Genomic DNA, 15,952 nt, shown 5'->3' with positions numbered 1-15,952 from the left:
AACATCTCTTTTTGACAGGATAAATTCTGGATTAATATTTTGGAGGTGGGTGAGTGGCCCTGTCCCTCAACTGAGTGCCATGCCTATCCACTGAATATACACTGTACAGCTTCTATATCCCCCACCCTCCCTCTCTCTCTCTCTCTCTCTCTCTCTGTCTGTCTCTCTGTCTCTCTGTCTCTCTCTCTCTCTCTGTCTCTCTCTCTCTCTCTCTCTCTCGCACACACACACACACACACACACACACACACACACACCTTGGAGCCACATGACAAAATAAATAAATACCACAGTGAGGCTCAAATTTTTTCTCTAGGAGAGCTTGACTCTGTAGGGCACTTTTGACCCTCACACTGTTGCTGATGCACTCTGTCTCTCAGAATGAGACCCTCCCTGGCAGTACCTTCCTCTCTCGCGTCCCTGTGCTGAACTGTAGTCCATTTTAACACTGTGGAACATTAGCTTGATGAAGCTGACAGCTGTCCATCTCTTCTCTTCCTATTAGAATCTATTTGGCACCAATCCCTAAAGCTTTATAAAGTATCAAGAAATGAATTTTGTTTGATATCTTCTGGGGAATTAAAAGTAGAAATATGCAAAATAATTGCTGTGACCCAAAACAAGAAAGGGCCTGAAGGCTAAGTTAAACGGACAACTGAGTATTTTTCCAGTTACTAAGGAACCCTCCTCCTTTACTCAGAATGGAATTTCTGGGTACGTGGGGCATCCTTTCATCTTGTAGGTAAACCCTAAATTCCAGAGGGACTTTAATTAGATAATCAACTTGAACTAATTTCTTTGGTGTAGCAATTTTCAGAGAATTTAAAACTACACAAAGGAAATATTTTATGAGAAACATTCTACTGCTTCATTTTATATGGTACACAGGTGTATGTCCACAATGCTTGTTTATGTGTGTGTTCATGTGAATGTGCATGCATGTGTTCATGTATGTGCTCACATGTTTGTGTATGGATGTCTGTATATGCATGGCTTCAGTAAATTTCCCCCAAAAAATAATTTCTATGAAAAACAATCCATTTGAATTTCATATTCTTAATGATTCTCTTACACCTCATATTTCCTTTGTGTGGCTTGATGCTAAAAGTGAGTGAAAACAAGTACTCTTTAAGCAATGTCTCTGCTGGTAGTACCTCAAGAGGAACTGAAATCAAAAGATGATTTTTTCAAGTGACAACTGGGATGAATTGAAAATTATTAAAACCCAGTTCTTTACAGGAGAATCACGTAGGAGCCCCAGAAGACATGTTACTACACCAAGACTGACATTTTCTTTCGCTGTGATACATTTGCTGACTTCTAATTGTGGGAAAGTAGTTGTTACTTAAGGGATTCAGATTAAGATTTGGAGTTGGGTAATATGGAGAGTGAGCAGGTCTTTTGAATACACTATTTTGCTTGTATACTTTACAACTAGAAAATTAAAATGCAATTTCTATCATGGAGCTCCAAAGAAAGAATTTGCTAAGAAAACATAACATGTAACAGAAGATAAGCCCTACTTTGTCCCTTTGTATTTTAACAGTGGTCTCAGACAAAAAAAAAAAAAAAAAAAAAAAAAAACAAAACTATATTGTTCTGTGAATAGATAGAATAAAACCTCTGAAACAAACAAATAAACAACAGAAACAACAACCAAATACAATGCAGTTAATTAAATGTCTGTTTTTTTCCCACTCACAACACAAACACAACCTCAGCAGCATGCCTTTGTTATACTTTATTTTTTCCTTGACTCTTATTCTGCCAAGTGGCTAGTATTTATGCTACAGCTAAGCACTATAGTTTGTGTGGAATTCCACAGAAAAGATCAAAATGCTTAGTGGAAGTCTTGAAGTATTGGACATGAAGACCTAAATGAACTTAAGAAAAAAAATAAGGAATAAAGTTTGTCTTTGCCTGCAGTCAGGAAAACTTACAGAAGTAGAAATCAGAAGAGGAAAAAAAAACACACACTTAACATTTAAAAATGCACTGGATATGATTAGAGACAATTGGATATCCTCTGAAAAGAGAGGAAGTATTTACAGATTCTGTAGAATCTAAAATCATCTCGAAAAAAGACATCATCAAGTAGATAATTTAGTTTATTATTATGTGTCTGAATTGTGTTCAACCAAACAAACAAAAATTAATATTGCAAGTTATCATCTATTGTCATTATCAACATCTTTGCTAATTGAAGAATGTGCTTAGAAATGTGAGGTGTTATTTTATAACATTTTAAAGTAATGATTATGTTATTATTAGCAGTATTTAAAATATGAGAATAAATGTGCTTTAAATCTACCTGCCTATGCTATTAAAATGCTATTAGTCTCATAACAGAATCTTCAGGTGACATATTTTGCCTTGTTTTTGCTTCTAGGATACTCCACCTCACAACAGTGGTTAATGGATGTGAAAGGCTCACAATCTTTAGTATCATTTAGGAGAAATTAAGAACATCCAGGAATCTCACCATTGTCCATATGAGACTGGAAATTTATAGAGTAGACACAGCTTCCAGGCAGAAGCTTAGATTTGGGAAGAGTCTAGCTGCTTTTCTATTTATGCCAAAATATATCAAAATAAACAATGTTATTGTTTGGATCTAAAAAGTCCCTCAAAGGTCATGTAATGAAGACTTTTTATCGAATCATGGGACCACTTGAAGGTGATATTGTCTTTTTTAAATCATTTTTATTGGATACTTTTATTTATTTTCATTTCAAATCTTATTCCCTTTCCTGCCTCTAACATTTTCCTTCCCTTATTTCCTTGCTCCCATAAAGATGCATGGAGCTGGGACTTATTGGGAGGACACCTAATCGTTGGCAAAATTGCACTGAAAACCATAGTAGTACTCTGGTATTCTTGCTTTCTTTGCTTTTTAGATGCCTTGAGATGAAGTTTATAATATAACACTCCCTACCACACACTTGCCTCATCACATGCAAAGTCAGTGGTTTCTCCTGAAGCCTTCAACCAAAAATTAATCTTTCCTCTCATTTCTCTCTGGTATTTTGTTACAGTAATGTAAAGTTAACTAACACAGATACCTTCATAGCTAACAGAGCCAATTAATACAAAAAGATGTAATACTGTCATATAATTGAACAAAGTTTTGTGCTCATGATGGAATATTTATGGTTTTAAAGAATGCTCTAAAGAAAACTATAGACATTTTGTTTACTGGAACATGCTTTAGTCTTTTATTTACTAAGTCAGTCATATCCTCTGATTATGATTTGTCTATATATATATATATATATATATATATATATCTTTTTTACATTTTTATTGGATATTTTATATATTTACATAAATGTTTTCCTCTTTCGAAGTTCCCCCCTCTCCCATTACCCTCTTTCTGATTCTATGAGGATGCTCCCTCTCCCACCCACTCCCTCCCCCCTCTATACCCTGGCATTCCCTTACACTGAGGAAATGACCCTTTCCAGGACCAAGGGCCTTTCTTCCCATCCTCTGCTACATATGTAGCTGGTCTCCCATATATACTCTTTGGTTGGTGGTTTAGTCCCTGAGAGCTCTGGGGGGTTCTGGTTAGTTGATATGATTGTTCTTCTTATGCATTTGCAAACCCTTTCAACTCTTTCAGCCTTTCTCTAACTCCTCCATTTGGTCCCAGTGCTCAGCACACAGGTTGATTGAGAGGATTTGCTTTATATTTGTCATGCTCTGACAAAGCCTCTAGGAGACAGCTTTATCAGGCTCCTGTCAGCAAGAACTTTTTGGTATCAACAAAAGTGACTGGGTTTGGTGGCTGCATATGGAATAGTTGCCCAGGTGAGGCAGTCTCTTCTTCCCATGAATATTTTGTTTACCCTTCTAAGAAGGACTGAAGCATCAATATTTTGTTCTTCCTTCTTTTTGGAATTCATATGGACTATAAATTTTGTAACTTTTAAAATGTAAGCCTATAACTTCATAAATATCTGTCACAATGCCATTTATTTCAAATTCCAGGCATAGGATAATATAATGCTTATTAATTATTTATATTCACAAGAATACCCTGGCTGGTAGAGTGTGAGTGTTTATGTAGTTTTGAGAGCTTCTGGTGCTCAAATTCTACCCAGTATGGAAAATGATCTCCTTCTGGCTGCCTTCAGGGCATAATGCAGAACTTTCTGTTTCTCCAGCACCAGGGCTGCCTACAGGCTACAGTGATTCTACTATGATGATAATGTACTGAACCTCTGAAAGTTAACACAGCCCCATTTAAATATTTTCTTTTATAAAAGCTGCCTTGGTCATAGTGTCTCCTCAAGTTTATAAAGTCCTAACTAACAAAGTACTTTATAGAACCTTGCTAGCTAGATAGAAGATTTAAAATAAAGAGAATCATTGTTTGCCTTTCCAAAGGAATTTGAGAACTTTTTTTCCCATGTCTTTGAAGAATTGTGTTGGGATTTTGATAGGGATTGCACTGAATTTGTAGAATGCCTTGGGTAGGATGGCCATTTTTACTATGTTAATTCTGCAAATCTATGAGCATGGGAGGACTCTCCATTTTCTGAATTCTTCATTAATTCCTTTATTGAGAGACTTGAAGTTATTGTCATACAGATCTTTCACTTGTTTGGTTAGTGTTGCCCCTAGATATTTTATATTTTCTGTGGCTATTAGGAAAAAAGTTGTTTCCTTAATTTCTTTCTCAGCCTGTTTATCATTTGTATAAAGGAAAGCTACTGATTTATTTGAGTTAATTTTTTATCCAGCAACTTTTCTGAAATTGTGAAATCACCTGGGGTTTCGTATGTGTACTTCCATATCATCTGCAAATAGTGATAAGTTTATTTCTTCTCTGCCAATTTTTACCCTCTTGGTCTCTTATTTTTCTAGCTAGGTCTTTGAGAGCTATCTTGAATAGATATGGGAAGAGTGGTCATCCTTGTAATGTCCCTGATTTTAATGAGATTGCTTCAAGTGTCTCTCCATTTAATTTGATATTGGCTTGTTGGTTTTCGGTAAATTGCTTTTACTATGTTTAGATATGGGCCTTGAATTCCTGATCTCTCAAATATTTTTAGTATGAAGGGGTATTGTATTTTGTCAAATGCCTTTTTTTTTTGCATCTAAAGAGATGATAGTGTAATTTTTTTATTTGTGCTTCTTTATATAGAATCAATCTGGGAATCAATTTGGAGGTTCTTCAGAAAATTTGAAATAGATCTACCTAAAGACCCAGCAATACTGCTCTTGGGAATATACCCAAAAGATGCCCCACCATTTCACAGGCGCCCAAGTTTATTTTGTTTATAGTGCCCTTATTGTTGACAGCCAGAAGCTGGAAACAACCAAGATGTCCCACAACAGAAGAATGGATACAGAAAATGTGGTTCATTTACACAATGGAATACTACTCAGCCATTAACAATGAGGACATCCTGAGTTTTGCAGGCAAATTGATAGAACTAGAAAATAGAAAATATTATCCTGAGTGAGATAACTCAGACCGTTAAAGGACATGCACAGTATACTCTCTAATATTTGGATATTAGCTCCCACTTCCAAAAAAAAAAAAAAAAAAAAAAAAAAAAAAAAAAAAAAACAAAACAACAAAACCAGAATTCCCAAGATTCAGTGCACAGAACTCTAAAAAGTCAATAAGCTAAAGGGCCCAAAAAAGGGATTCCTCAGTCTCACTTGTGAGGGAGAAGAAAGCAACCAAAAGGAAGAGTGAAGGGGGGACCTATGAGAGAAAAGGAATGGGAAGAGGGTAACATGATCCGGTATTGGGTGGGGACAAATAACTGAAGACCTGGGTCCAACAGAAAGAATGTAAACAGAAAACTTCAGAAAACAGGATGTTGGGAGAACCCTCAAGAAGGTACCAGAGACAAGGAAATTAAGAGACCCTTATGATTCAAAGGGGGGTACCTTAGATGTAACGCCCTAAAATGGGGAGAGAGAACTTTTAGAGTCCACTGCCAGCAAAAAGACAAGGCATCAAGTGAGGAACGGGGTTGGTATTCCACAGTCAAAACTCTGACCCATGATTTTTCCTGTCTGAAAAAAACTGCAGGGATGGAAACGTAGAAGAACCTGAGGAAAAGAATGTCCAGGGGAAAGCTCTAAAGAAGACCCAGCTCAAGAAGCACCAGGACCTGACACCATCACTGAGACTATGGACTGCTCACCAAAAGGGACCTATCATAACTGCCTTCTGATAAATGAAATATGCAACTAAAAGTGTCAGATGCAGATATTTGCACCCAATCAGCCAACAAAAGCTGTTGACCCCTGTTATTGAATTAGGGAAAAGCCAGAGGAAACTGAAGAGCAGGGAAGCCCTCTATGAGGATCAGCAATCTCATTTCATGTAGACTCCCAAGATTTCTCAGACACTGGATCACCAACCAGGCAGCATACACCAGCTGATATGTGTCCCTAACAGACATATTCAGCAGTAGTCTGCTGGGTCTGGGTTCAATGAGAGAAAATGCTCCTAATCAACAAGAGACAATAGTCCCCAGGGGAGTTTAGTGGTCTGGTGAGGTGGGTGTGAAAAATGGGGACATCATGGAGACAGGCAGAAGGGAGTAGGTGTGGGATGTGGAACAGTCACAGTGTAGAGCAGGAGGGTAATAAAACGTTGAGTGTTAAAATCAAATCAAATCAAATCAAAGAAGAAAAGAGATTTTGCAAATGGTTTTACAAAAATATTTAACCAATTTCCATTTACAAAGAAAATGAATTTGTCTTACTATTTATAAAAAGAGTATTTTTACAAATAATGTTTTGAGATATTCTAACTTTTTCTCTTTTGCAAATCCCCGTAGAAAGAAGGAAGTGGTTTCTGGAGACATCAAAACCTTCATAGGAAGAAAAATATAATGGCAACTTAAAATAGTATTTGCCCTTGTAATATAAAAAAAGGAATGCTTGCACTCACTGTCCATTGATCTGACAGGGCAAAGCATACTCTTAAAGTGTATGGCATGTTCCTCCTTATATAATTGCTACTAAGGTTTTGGGAGAATACTCAGTTGTCATTCACTGAATTACAGAATTGATTTTCATCCCTCCTATTTTCTCTGTCTTTCTGGAGATAAGGTTTCTGTTCTATTCCTTCTGGTGAGTCCATGTCCTCCCACTGGTTTGGGGTGTATTTGTCCTGTGCTTGTCTTCATTGAGTTTTGCTCCTGATAGTGCTTTCAATGGGAACAATTAGACTGTACAGCTGCACCGGGATTCATATTCTGCCAATAATTTAATATTACAATTTAGTTTTACATAATTATAGTCTGTGTCATCCCCATCAGAATATAAACTCCATAAAAGCAGGCTCTCGGAATATTGGGTCTAACATATCTGTTGTTGAATCACTAGAATCCTTTGAGGCCTGGCAAAAGTAGTTTTCCAATGTGTGATTGATGCAAAAGAGTGAGACATTTAAAAATAAGCAGTCACTGATAGTGGGATGCTAACCCCAGAGGCTTGCACTCCCCCAGAAACAACTCACAGACTGTATGAAGTCCAAGAAATAAAGAAAACAAAAAAATATACATATATTTACAAAACAAGAAGACTTTGACTATTTCCATGTTGTGTTTTGTTTTGCATGTACTTTACACTTATTGTAACTATTAGGTTTTCAATGCATACTGTCAAGCCCTTGAAAAAAATCAAGTACTGACTAAAAAAATATATTCACATGGTTTTATGTAAAAATTATTTCAATGTCTGAAAAAACAGTACTGACAAAAATGTATAATTTTAAGCAAAAAAGACTGCTTTGATTCCAGCAAATCCTTCCAATGTCTCATTGTCCAAAATCAGATTAAAGGTCCACTGCTTTAATCAAATCAACAGGATTAGTGGAATTTTATTTACCTACTTAAGTACATCTAGATGAAAAATAATGTTTAGAGAATAAAATAGAGAAAAAAGTTAAGTTGATTGGCAAATAGAAAGTACATTTTTTGCTCAATGGGATGATTCTTTTTCTTTGTACTACTCACCGAATCCTGATCGTGGTGCACCACCACACATGGGTGCTAGAAACAAAGCACAATACTTTTACAAAAGGTCTGCATGGCCTTATTAATGTTTGTCTGACTTTATTTGAATCTAAAAATGACTCAATGCTTTTTTTCCTCTTGTATGTAATAATCAAACCTGATTTTCACATTTACTAGTATACATTTCTTTGTTATTAAATTATACCTTTTCTCTATTTTATTTATCAACTTCAACATGTGTTCTTTTTGAAACAGGTTTGTTTGTTTGTCTGTTTTTTTTAACATGTTGCCAGCATGGCTATGAGCTTACTTTGTAGTACAGGCAGGCTTTGACCATGAACTCTTCCAGAGTAGTTGGGAGGACTGACTTGTACAATCAGTCGTGGATAATTTTAGTCTCCTAGAAAGCACTGATAATATAGTGTTTCACAATGTAACTCTGACATAATTTAGGTTATCTTTGAAACCCAGCTTACTTAAATTAATGTTCCTTAAAATGCTAAACAGTTTTAAATGTCACTGACAGTTTTCATGACCCTAAGAACATGTTCCATTAAACAGATGATTAAGTTAATATGGTGTCATCCTGAATTTAATGCCTTTTATATAACTGCTGCCTGTCAAAATACCCATTGCTTCAAGGCAAATTGATTTGAGCAGAGATAAGATTTGCTGGAATGGGAGAAGGTTCTGGCCTATGACAGATGTCCTCTTGCAACTATAAGTGGGTCCATAGAAGGTACAGCTGAAGGTCTTCACACAGATTGTAATCTTACTCGGGTTTGGCATAGAGAAGGACAAAGCTTCAGACAGAAGAAAGGACTTTCCTCTATTGGCTACTGAGTTTTCAGAAGAGGAGGCTAGAACAGATATTTTGGATCCTAACCCTTGCTAGTGACCACCAGCAGGTCCTTTCTCTAAAATCTTATTGATAGGCACTGAAGCACTTACTCTGACACTAACTATTGAGCAATGGGAGTTCTGGAGTCAGAAGTTGAGGGAATCATCTCATTTCAAGATTGTGCAAACCTGGAAAGATTGCATCAAGTTATTGTAGATTACATATGATTGATCCCATAAAGTATTATGGCTTCCAAGGTTTAGCAAAAATGGTGCATTGTTATTGTCAGGAGGAAACTTTAAGGGATAGGAGCCTGATTGTAGGTAATTAGGACATGAAGGATACATGCTTAGAGAAATGGACTTCATCTCCAGGGATTTTAATTATTGCCTACAAGAATGGGTTCTCATCTCTCCTGGCTCTTCTGCTATACTGTTGATCCAAACATTAACTATTGCAAATTATTAGTATCTCCTTTCCCATCTGGGCATGTGTGTGTGTATTATGCATGTAAGCTTGCTTGCAGGTTACTGCACACTACGCACACATACAGATAGCAGAGAAAGATTTGGAATGTCTAGCTCTAGTGATCTCCAGCTTATTCCCATGAGGCAGGGTCTCTCATTGACTTGGAATCTTTCCATTTCAACTAGACTTGATTGACAACAAGCTCAGGTGATTCACCTGTCCCTAATCCTAAATGATGCAGTTAAAGATATGTGCAGTGCTGTCCAGTTATGTACACAGATGCTGAAGATTAGTCTTATGTCTTCATACTCAAAGAACAGAAGCCCTTACCCACTAACCATGTTTCTAGTCGGCTAACTGTCATTTCAATGCCATCCATCATTAGGTTGTCAAGAGAGTTAAGCATATTCCAGCATCATACTATTGAGTTTTTGATTAAAGCAAGCAAGACAGAAAATATTTTTTTTTTATTAATAACAGGAGAGACCAGGTATTGGGTTCAGACTCCATGTTAGAGAAGATAGCCTAAGGCTGAACTCAAATTAACTAACAGCCCTGTACCTAGCACCAGGTTATTCTCCTACAAATCTACACTTCTAGGTCACAAGCCTGCCCCCAATACTTCACTACTCACAATCACCACTCAGGAGAAAAGCAAAAGTTTTTGGTTTGGTTTCCAGCACCAGCCAATTATGATAAATGCTATAATGCCCCCCCTAATCAAATGTGTACCAGCTAGATAACCTCTTTTACCCTAAAAATGCTTGCTTGAAACTGAACTCTGGGATGCTCCCTCTGTTCTGCTGTGTTAGCAATGGTGGCATGGCCCAAGCTCAAGCTTTAAAATAAAGACTCTAATATATTTGTATGGTAGTTGTCTTTGGTGGCTCAAGAACACTTCATGGTACTGCAAAATATTCATTCTTAAGTGTTTTATTGTAACAACAGAAGAAAAAGACAACATTCATACCTTTGCTTACCATATTTCCACATTTGTATAAGACATGGATGATGTATTCATCTTCTTCAAGACTGTTTAATAAATGAGCATTTTCCATGAGGAAAACATTTAAAATGATGCCTAACCCATTACTCAGAAAGAGCAAGCTGTAATGATGGTGATATTTTCATTTCTGCACTAGAATACAGTGATTCTGGGAATAGAAGATATGCAGTCCGTATTCTACCCAATGTATTATACGCGTAATCAAAGAATGTGTGCTCCAGAGAAGCTTTCTTTTCTCACTTGTGATGCAGTGATCAATGTAAAGCCCATCAGATGGCAGATGGTGGCATCTGTCCAAGTCTGCTCTGATTTCCTTTGAGATCCAGATGAAAAACGCATTAAGATTCATGAGACAAGAGAAGAAGGAATTCAGGAAAGAAAGAGATGAGATGATCTCACGACTCAAGCAAAATAGGCACTGCGATTTTATTTGGCTCCTGCTGAACTACTTTTCTTTAAGCAGGTACTTCAGAAGCTAAATTTAAGTATAAGTTAAATCAGACACTGGAGAGCAGCACTGAAGTATTTTCATGCCACTTGACTTCCCTAAAGATATTCAGGGATTTTATAGCTATGGATTGCCAGAGAAAGAATTTAGAGTTGAACTCTAACTTGCAGTAAATAAGATAAAGATATTCTACTTCCAAGTAATGAATGGCAGGGGTTCAAATCAAAAGGTCAATATTAATAACACTTTATTTAACTTGGCCTACATTCCTGAGAGAAAATTGTGATGGTAGGTGGTAAACTACTTGGAATGTTCTAGAAACATATGTTGTGTGTTCCTAGTGCAAGGTTAAAAGTATTTATGTTTTGTAACTGTAGCAAACAAAGGTTATGACATGCTCTATAAATCAGAGTCAGAAAATCTATAAATCAGAGTCAGTAAACAAAAAGAAAGCAGCTAGGACTCAGCTCTCTCTGTATATATTCTCTCTCTCTCTCTCTCTCTCTCTCTCTCTCTCTCTCTCTCTGTGTGTGTGTGTGTGTGTGTGTGTGTGTGTGTGTGTGTGTGAGACAGAGACAGAGAGACAGACACAGACAGACAGATGATATGGACATAAAGCTGTCCCTCATGAAGTTTCGAGCTCTTATTTTTTTCTGTTGTACACAATGAGAACTTTTTATTTGCAGAAATGAAAAATACTTTTTTGAAACAGAAGTCGCTTCAATTCACTGTAGTTATTAATTCCTCACCAGGGTGTCAGTTAGCCTGCTAAGTAAAAGTGCTCATTACAAGAATGGGTCTAGTGTTAAGTTACCCTTAAAAACCCAGGCATTAAGAATGTTTTATGTTTTCTTCCTGCAAAATGTAACTTAAACCCAAGGAGATTTTCTGACATGGTGTAGATTGCAGCCAGTCAGCTGCAAAAAAACAAAATGGTACATAAATGTTAAAAAAGAATGGTAGACAATTTCTACAAAGGTTCTCATTTATTTATAAGTAATATTATAAACAGTGAAACTTTCTTCAATGAATTAAAATAAAAAAGATAACAATCAATCCTCAAACATAAATTATAGTTGCTCATCATGACAGCAAGTAAGCTCTTTTCAGAATGTTCACAGGATAGCAGATGACTCTTTAAAACAGAGAGTACATCTATTGTGGTTGAAAGTTGTATTCATTGTAGGTTTTCTGACCATAGCATTCTCAGAATGATCAGCAAGGAATCCTTCAGAAGCAGAAATGCAAAGTTGCTCTATGTTATCTCACTGCTCCGAGGAAACAAAATCACCCACTGGTTGAATATTTTATTGCTCTCAGTGGCTGGACAGCAATCACCTGTGTAATTTTGATTCAATTTTGTCTTAATCTCTCTTAGGAGGTAGAAGTGAAGATATCATCTGTGCCATTTGTCAACTGTAAGTTTGCCTGGGACTGGAGAGTCAGGATCAAAGACTGTTCATATATATCCAAGTTGACATTAGGAACCTAACTATGTCTCAGCTTCTTTCTACTCAAATATTCACATTCAGATACTGGGCAGTTCCTAGAGAGAACAAGGAAGCTACCATGTCTTTATCAGTGTGATAGTCTGCTTCCAAAATGACTACTAATGAACTTGTCTACTGATATATTCTCCTGGTGTCTTCTCTGTGGCTTAATATATATGTTATATCTTGAGATTTGATTTAATATATATCATACACACACATAGACACATAGAGAGACAGAGAGTCAGAGAGACAGAGATAGAGAGAGAGGTGTGCGGTGTATGTCTTTAAACAAATTCTTAATAAAAAACTGATACTGTGAAATATTCTATTTTTATTCAAAATATACAGTAATTCTCAACTTCAAAGGAAGAGCCTTTATACCATTTAACAAACACCAATTCTTAAGCCACAACAATTTGGAGATAATATATTTGATATCAATTTCTTCCTACTTAATAGAAAAGTATAAAACCTTTATGTCAGCTTTCTGTTTCAATAAAAAATAATTGAAATCAGCACATTATAAAGAGTGAGGTTTTATTTGGCCTCATTTTTCCAAAGATTTTGCTATGTTTGTAATGGTAAGTCATCTATGTTGTGTTAGGCATACAGAGCATGACTATCTCTTAGTACAAATGTGTGCCGGAGATTATTCATGTTATAGAACCTAGGAATCAAGAACATAGAAAACAGTAGCAACCAGTATTGTAATACTCCCTTCAGATTAAAACCTCAATGGCCCAACTCTCTGCCATAATGTAAACATTTTAAATGGTTCCAACATGTCACAAGTGCATCAAAAAAGCTAAAATTAAATCTTTTAACATGTGAGACATTTACTATCTAATGAAATAGCAACAACAGTGGAATTCTGTATACATCATCTTTGCTAAATGCTCTGGAGTATGAAGATCACATATTAAGAACTAGTAGCAAGTGTCTCTATGAGTCATGTTAGAGAATCTCCTTGATGACAGATTCAGAGCAAATTACAAAAAGAATTTTCTTTCATTTTCATTCAAAGAGTGGTATAATCATGGAAAAGTATAGCTATGGATAGGGCATGGCAAAGTATAGTTCTCTGATGTTACCTATAAAGTCTAGAGGTGCTGTAATTCAAGTATCCATTATGATATGGGAAATAAGCTTTGCCTTCACATGACAATTCTGAAAGTGATAAAAGTAACAAATATAAGCCAGATTATTCTAGAATTTTCTCAGAGGATTCATAAAATCTCTTATTGCAGGGACACTTAGTGTGCACTAAAGGATGAACACTTAGTGAACACTATGACGACTTTGTAACCTGGTGGTCAAGACTGCTTTGTGGTTAAATATAGAATCACACTATCAAACCTTTAAAAAAACACAAGTACTGACAAAAATGTATTATATACTTTTATGCAATAAATGCTTAAAATCTGTACATTTATCTTTGTTCTTTAAAATAAAGTTGTAAAAAAAATGTTCAAAGAACTCATAATAGGAAAAGGCGGCCAGGTGGATGAGCGTAGGCAAACATTTTCCTCAGCTGACTTTGTTAAACATTCAACTTTCCCTCCATCCATCATTTACCAGACATAGTGAAAAAGAAAAGTTATTTGAACATGAGAGAGGTAGGCCTATTTAGAAATAATTCATTGGGGGCATATCCAATCTTTGTTGTTAGGATATCAACAATTCAGTTCAGTAACATACATATGAATCAGCAACTGTGACTGCTTCTATTTCTTTAGTTGTTATGGGATTATGCAGATTGTTTACCTGGTCCTGGTTTATCTTTAGTATCTTTTATCTGTCTAGGAATTCATTCAATTCCTCCTGATTTTCCAGCTTTGTTGAGTATAGTCCTTTGTAGTATGATCTGATGATTTCCTGAATTTCCTCAGTTTTATTCGTTATTTCTTCACTTTCCTCTCTGATTTTCTTAATTTGGATATTCTCTCTTTGCCCTCTAGTTAGTCTGGCTAAGGGTCTATCAATCTTGTTAATTTTCTCAAAGAACCAGCTCTTGGTTTTGCTGATTCTTTGAATGGTTCTTTTTGCTTATATTTGGTCTATTTCTGCCCTAAGTTTGATTATTTCTTGCTGTCTACTCCTCTTGGGTGTATCTACTTCCTTTTGTTCTAGAGCTTTCAACTGTACTGTCAGATGGCTAGTGTATGCTCTCTCCAGTTTCTTTTTGGAAGCACTCAGAGCTATGATTTTTCCTTTCATTGCATCCCATAGGTTTGGTATGTTGTGTTTTCGTTTTCATTGAATTCTAGAAAATCCTTAATTTTTTTCTTTATTTCTTCTTTGACCCTGCTATCGTTTGATAGAGCATTTTTTAGTTTCCATGTATACATGGGTTTTTTTGGTGATTAGCCCATGGTGATCTAAACAGTTCATGGGAGTATTTAAATATTCTTATATAGATTGAGGTTCATTCTGTGTCCAATTATGAGATCTATTTCGAGAAGTTGCCATGAGGTGCTGAGAAGAAGTTGTATTCTTTTGTTTTAGGATGATATGTTCTGTAGATATTTATTAATTCCAGTTGGTTCATAGTTTCTGCTAATTTTACAGTGTCCTTGTTCAGTTTCTCTTTCCATGATCTGTCCATTGGTGGGAGTGGAGTTTTAAACTCTCCCACTTTTATTGTGTGGTGTGAAATGTATTTTATGAGCTTTAGTAGGGTATATTTTATGAATATGAGTGCTTTTGTGTTTGGAGCATATATGCTAAAGATTGAGACTTCCTCCTGACAGATTTCCCTTGTAATGAGTAAAAAGTGTTAGTCCTTATCTTTTTGTGATAACTTTTGGTTAAAAATCTACTTTCTTCAGTATTAAAATAGCCATTCCAGCTTGCTTCTTGGGGCTCTTTGCTTGGAAGTTTTTTCCCAACCTTTTACTCTGAGATAGTGTCTGTCTTTGTCTCTGAGATGAGTTTCCTGAATACAGCAAAATGCTGTGTTTTGTTTATATATCCAATCTGATAGCCTATATCTTTTTATTGGGTAGTTGAGTCTATTTATGTTAATAGATATTAAAGAATAGTAATTGCTCTTTTCTGCTATTATTGCTTTTGTAGGTTGAATTGTGCCTGTGTCTTTCTTCTTTCGGTTTTCTTGCTTAGGAGTTTTCTTATTTTTTTTTTTTTTTTTTTTTTTTTTTTTTTACTATGAAGTGGTTCCCCTCATTGTATTGAGTTTTCCACCTATAATTTGTTGTAGTGCTGGGTTTTTTGGTCATATATTGTGTAAATTTTGTTTTCTCTTGGAATATCTTCATCTCTCCATCTATGGTGATTGATAGTTTTGCTGGGTATAGCAACTTGGGCTGGCATTTGTGCTCTCTTAGGGTCTGCATGATATCTGTCCAGACTCTTCTAGCTTTCATAGTCTCTGTTGACAAATCAGGTGTGAATGTGATTTGTTTGCCTTTATATGTTACATGACTTTTTTCCCTTACTGCTTTTAGTATTCTTTCTTTGCTTTGGGCACTTTGTGTATTGACTATTATGTGTCGGGAGGAATTTCTTTTCTAGTCCAACCTATTTGGAGTTCTGTAGGCTTCCTTTATGCTCATGGTCATCTCATTCTTAAGGGTAGGGAAGTTTTCTTCCACGATTTTGTTGAAAATGTTTACTGTGCCTCTTAGTTGATATTCTTCCCCCTCTTCTATTCATATTATCCTTAGGTTTGGTCTTCTCATTGTGTCC

Source organism: Micromys minutus (genome assembly GCF_963924665.1).
Source record: "Micromys minutus genome assembly, chromosome: 1".
In the NCBI taxonomy this organism is placed as follows: Eukaryota; Metazoa; Chordata; class Mammalia; order Rodentia; family Muridae; genus Micromys; species Micromys minutus.
The sequence above is the reverse complement of the archived record's forward strand: the minus strand, read 5'-3'. Positions refer to the sequence as shown.